Source organism: Xenopus laevis, chromosome 8S (assembly GCF_017654675.1).
Source record: "Xenopus laevis strain J_2021 chromosome 8S, Xenopus_laevis_v10.1, whole genome shotgun sequence".
Classification (NCBI taxonomy): domain Eukaryota; kingdom Metazoa; phylum Chordata; class Amphibia; order Anura; family Pipidae; genus Xenopus; species Xenopus laevis.
Genome location: NC_054386.1, coordinates 97,808,785 through 97,814,809, shown reverse-complemented (window position 1 = coordinate 97,814,809; position 6,025 = coordinate 97,808,785).

The window sequence follows — 6,025 nt, the reverse complement described above, 5'->3', positions numbered from 1 at the left end:
AACATTTTTACTTCCTTGTTTAGTGACAAAAACTCACGAGATTTCCCTCCCCGCCCCTAATTTGCATATGTAAATAAGGATTCGGATTTGGTTCGGCCGGGCAGAAGGATAGGCCGAATCTGAATCCTGCTGAAAAAAGCTGAATCTTGCCTGAATCCCAAACCAAATCCTGGATTCGGTGCATCCCTAATTCAAATTGAATAGATAAAGCCCATCCCTTAACAGGGTCATTCCTCAGCAGTGCGTAGTGGCAGCTGACGGGGGGGATTAATTCTTAAAATATATCAAATCTGCTCTGTCATGGGACAAATGCCATTGCATTGAGATGGATGATAATAGAGGCCTTTACAACATGTGATGGAGTTTGTAGAGCAGATTCCTTCTCAGCAATTTAGAATCTGGAAATAAACTGTTGCAGGCAGTTGCATCAGCTCAATATATATATATATGGGAGCTATGGCTCATGTCATGTAGCAAAATTACATTTTCCTAAATGAGCAAGGAGATTTATAATGGGTTTATAGGACCACTGGACTTTTTTGGCCATAGGCCAGGACCTAATTGTCCTATGGTGTTTTAGCTCCTCAAAGCCTCGGAAATGGAGGCAGGGCCAGAAAGGAAAGCCAAAAGCATTGTTCTTTGTATCTAGATGTGTTTTGCCTTTGCTGATTCAGGTATTTTATGTGACATGAAGAGTTATTAGGAGACAAGAGCTTTATATCAATAGTTTATTTCATCTATTGTCCTTTGCTCTTCATGGGATGGATGGGCAGGTGAGGGACATGAAAGATCTAATAATTATGACAGTATCCTTATATCTAGTATCTCAAATGATTTAGTTATTACATCAGACTAGGGCTGCCACCTGGCCGGTTGGTCAATGATGGATGATCCCAAAGTTATTAATAGGGAAAAAAGATAGATATATAGGAAGGTGGCAACCCTACATCAGACACATTCACACATACTGGAGGAGGTGCAGGGCATCACAGAGATATTGATCCACTAATACTCAATGGGCAATATTGTACCACATAATAAATATAGGAAAACCAGACAACACCATTTCCCTGATATGGGTTTCAGTGCCAATGCTCAATGCCACCTTTGGGTCTTATACTCACTGCCAGGGGACCCATTACCCTTATATCTCAAATATGTTAATGTGTAAGCTGGTGCTTAATCCATTTACTGACTTTATGATCACCAGGGGGCCCTTGTGCTGCAACATCAGCTTTGCATAGAAACACTAGCCATAATATGGGTTGGTCGTCTTTCCCTGGGTCTTCTTTGCAAGGCCGTAGTTACAAAACTGTGGATTTGCACCTCCTAGGGGACCTGTACCTTTGGCAATAGAGGCTTAGCCGGAAGGCCAGTTAACGTAAGAATTAGTGAAATGCCTATTTATTCTTCTATCGCAGAGATCTCCAACCAGTAGCTAACACGTTGCTCACCAACCACTTTTATGTTTATCTCAGTGGCCTCAAAGCAGGTGCTTATTTTTCGATCCCTGGCTTGGAGGCAAGCTTTGGTAGCATAAAAACCAGGAGTACTGCCAAACAGAGCCTCCTGTAGGCTGCCAGTCCACATAAGTGCTACCAATAGCCCTTAATTGGCATCCAAGGGTTTTTTTTTCATGCTTGTGTTGCTCCCCAACTCTATTTATATTTGGTTGCGGCTCAGGGATGAAAAACGTTGGGGACCTCCGTTCTTGAAGGACCTGAAAGCTCAGCTTAGAGTTCAGCAGGGTGAGATTTGGGGTGAAGAAACTTATTTAGGAGCCTAGATGTTCCCACAGCTATGGCTGAATAACTGATGCATCAACATTTTCTTGATTTTATAACCTTTATTATGATCTATGATGGCCCCGACCAAAAGAAGGACTTCCAAGGCTGTTTGAACTGTGTCAAAGCCCAACAACCACTGCTCTATGAATTTTTGTCTCAAGCCTCAGTGAACCACCACCCAAGAGAGAACAAGACTACTTCTCTTAAAAACACATTCTGCAAGGGTCAGTTGACTTAAAAATCACTAGAGGGGCCACCCGCAGCTTTACCTATCTATGGCAAAGTAACTGGAGGCACTGAATGCACATGAAAGGCTACTGCTACAATCCTCATAGAAGTAGTTCATATACCACATCACAAGACAGAACAGACACACCACTTTGATAATTTATTCTTACAATCCCAGTTGCCTCCTTGATACCCTGGCACAGCTGTTTTCCTAATTAGTACTTAGGATTTAATCACTGTTTGAATATTCTGTGCCCTAAGATATGCTTCTGTAATATGCCCCCCATAATGATGAAGGCTTAATTAATTTACATGAAAAGAATATACTAGGCAGGGCTGCACCCAGCGAGATTCCATCCTCTTTGCTTTGTCATGCCGCTGTTCCCAATTCCCTACTCATAATGCAAAGAACGGCCAGCTGTTACATGCGTCATATGTAATGCAAAGCTTCGGCTCCCCAGGAATATGTAATATGTCAGATATTTCCTTTGGCTTTCTTTAACTGCCCTCTTGTTATCTAAATGGAAACATTAGAGCTATTTACAAGGTATTGCCCTGTAGATATTGTTTAACTCCAATCAGGGGTCAAGGTGAGTGCTACAAACAGAATAAGTAATGTACTCTGCTCCATAATGGAGAAGGGCCAGTGGAACATATAGAATGAACAACCACATATGTAGCCAGCCCCAAAATGGGAGCAGTGTGAGTGATACATACAGAATAAATACCTATAGATGTAGCCAGTCCCAACAATGAGGTGAGATGACTGTATGAGTGTTATATGCATAATGAGTAACCACAGATAAACCATACACACAGAATATGTAAGCACAGATGTACCCTAGCAACTACCCAAGGGCAAGATGAGTGGTACATAAAGAATAAATAACTATAGAAGTAGCCAGTCCCAGCAAGAGGGCAAGGTGTTACAAGTAGGGATGCACCGAATCCAGGATTCGGCCTTTTTCAGCAGGATTCGGATTCGGCCGAATCCTTGTGCCTGACCGAACCGAATCCTAATTTGCATATGTAAATTAGGGGCGGTTAGGGAAATCACATGACTTTTCGTCACAAAAGAAGAATTTTTTTCTACTTTTTCCTTTCTTACCCATAATTTACATATGCAAATTAGGGTTCGGATTCAGTTCGGTATTCGGCCGAATCTTTCACAAAGGATTCGGGGATTCGGCCGAATCCCGAATAGTGGATTCGGTGCATCCCTAGTTACATGCATAATGAGTAACCACAGATGTAGCATTCCCAGACAACAAAGAGGTTGGCACTTTGGCAAAAATAATATAAATGCAAGTTATACACTAAATGGCAGTGCGTTGGGAGTTTCCTTGAATGAGAAGGATCTTGGGGTCTTTGTAGATAACAAGTTGTCTAATTCTGGGCAGTGTCATTCTGTGTCTACTAAAGCAAATAAAGTTCTGTCTTGTATAAAAAAGGGCATTAACTCAAGGGATGAAAACATAATTCTGCCTCTTTATAGGTCCCTGGTGAGGCCTCATCTGGAGTATGGGGGCAGTTTTGGACTCCAGTCCTTAAGAGGGATATAAATGAGCTGGAGAGAGTGCAGAGACTAAGTGCAACTAAACTGGTTAGAGGGAGGGAAGAGTTAAATTATGAGGGGAGACTGACAAGGTTGGGGTTGTTTTCTCTGGGGGAAAAAAGGCGCTTGCGAGGGGACATGATTAGACTTTACAAGTACATTAGAGGACATTATAGACAAATAGCAGGGGACCTTTTTACCCATAAAGAGAATCACGTACCAGAGGCCTCCCCTTCAGACTAGAGGAAAAGAAGTTTCATTTAAAGGAACAGAGTAGGGGGTTCATCACAGTCAGGACAGTGAGGTTGGGGAATGCACTGCCGGGTGATGTTGTGATGCTGATTCAGTTAATGACTATAAGAGGGACTTGGATGATTTCTTGGACAGACATAATACAAAGGCTATTGTGATACTAAACTCTATAGTCAGTATAGGTATGGGTATATAGAATGTATGTAAAGGTATAGAGGGGTCAGTGTGTGTGTATGGATGCTGGGTTTCAATTCTACCATTTTCCCATAACAATTTGGCTGGTGTTTTGGTGGTTGGATGAGAATATGTAAAAGAATGATATGCAAAATAGAATGGATCAATGGATATTATAACATTAATGCAAATCCTATTTATAATTTGTTTTGTTTTACCATTTCAGGGTTTATGGAACTACAACCCCCCGCCTCCTCCACCAGCTCAGATTAGGAGTGGTAGTTTGGCTGCAATAAGTTACAAATAAGTGGTAATGTCCCTGTAATTGATGGTGCGGGGAGGCTGGGGGTTCTATGAAACTGTATTGTGTCCCATTATCTTGGTCTATTGAAGTCTCATTAGCTACAACCAACTATTTGCTGCCCATCTTCCCTTGGCAACAATAAGATTTACACCGTGGACAGTTGATTATATTAAATTAATTAGGCCACAAATTGCTATTCGTTAACCATCGGACGATCGCTGAAACCCTAGTGAAAATGTGATAAGCCTGGCATTTAATCACTTATTAACTAATGCCAATGAATGAAAGCCAAAGGCATTATGAAAGGGGAGGAGGCCCAGCCTTAATCTCTTCTTTATCGGACCATTCCAGGCTATTTTTCTCTGGGGGCTGTTGCCATGGAAACGTATACCACCAACACTGGCCTGAAAGAAGGCCTTCCTCGCCATTCATATAGATACTTGCAGAGCTTCTTGGGATATTTAAATGTAAATGGAGGGAGGGGGAGGCCTGAATAAGGGACCTTTGGTGTTTTGTAAGGCGGCTTTATCAGAGGCCAGTGAAGTGAGTCACTTGGGCAGAAAGGAGCCTGGATCCCACCAAGCTTCATATAGACGAGTAGATTAGCCATTAAATGGCTCTATGTTACTACAGCCTACTTATAATAAAGAGAAACTTCCAGCATCTTCATAAGTCTACTAGAAAAGCATATAAACATTAAATAAACCCAATAGGCTGGCTTTGCTGCCAACAAGGATTAAATATATCTTAGTTGGGATCAAGTACAATCTGGATTTAGCTAAAATGGAGTCTGTAGGAAACGGCCTTTCCATAATCCAGAAGAAACGGGTTTTGGAATAATGGATTCCATGCCTGTATTACAAGCCAATATCATATGAAGGCTTTCCTGTGTCTTGACATATTGCAGGGGTATGGTATCCGGAAACACATTGGGGCTCATTTATCAACACTGGGCAAATTTGCCCATGGGCAGTTACCTATAGCAACCAATCAGTGATTAGTTTTTTGAAACTAGCTGCAAGTAGAACAATGAATGCAGCAATCTGATTGGTTGCCATGGGTTACTGCCTGAGGGCAAATTTGCCCAGTGTTCATAAATGAGCCCCATTGTCCAGAAAGTTCCGAATTACGGAATGCCCATCTCTCATAGACTCCATTTCATCCAAATAATTAAATTTTTTAAAGAGATTTCCTTTTTTTCTGTAATAATAAAACAGTAGCTTGTACATGATCCCGACTAAGATATAATCAATCCTTATTGGAGGCAAAACCAGCCTATTGGGTTTATTTAATGTGATTTTCTAGTAGGAAAGAAGATCCAAATTACTGAAAGATCCGTTATCCGGAAAACCGAAGGTACCGAGCATTCTGGATAACAGGTTCCATACCTGTTTATAAACCTGTTTATAGTTTATCTTCATCCAAAAGTAACAAAGTTTCTCCTGGGGATGTTGCAGACTGACAGAAAAGGAGCCTGGACAGCTTTTTAGATAGACTTCACATCACTGTTAGGACCAAGAGTGGCAGTGGATGGTATAAGAAGGGTAACCCCTGGTTCTAGTGGATTTACACGATTGTTAGGAACAAGAGTGGCAGTGGATGGTATAAGAAGGGTAACCCCTGGTTCTAGTGGATTTACACGATTGTTAGGAACAAGAGTGGCAGTGGATGGTATAAGAAGGGTAACCCCTGGTTCTAGTGGATTTACACGATTGTTAGGATAAA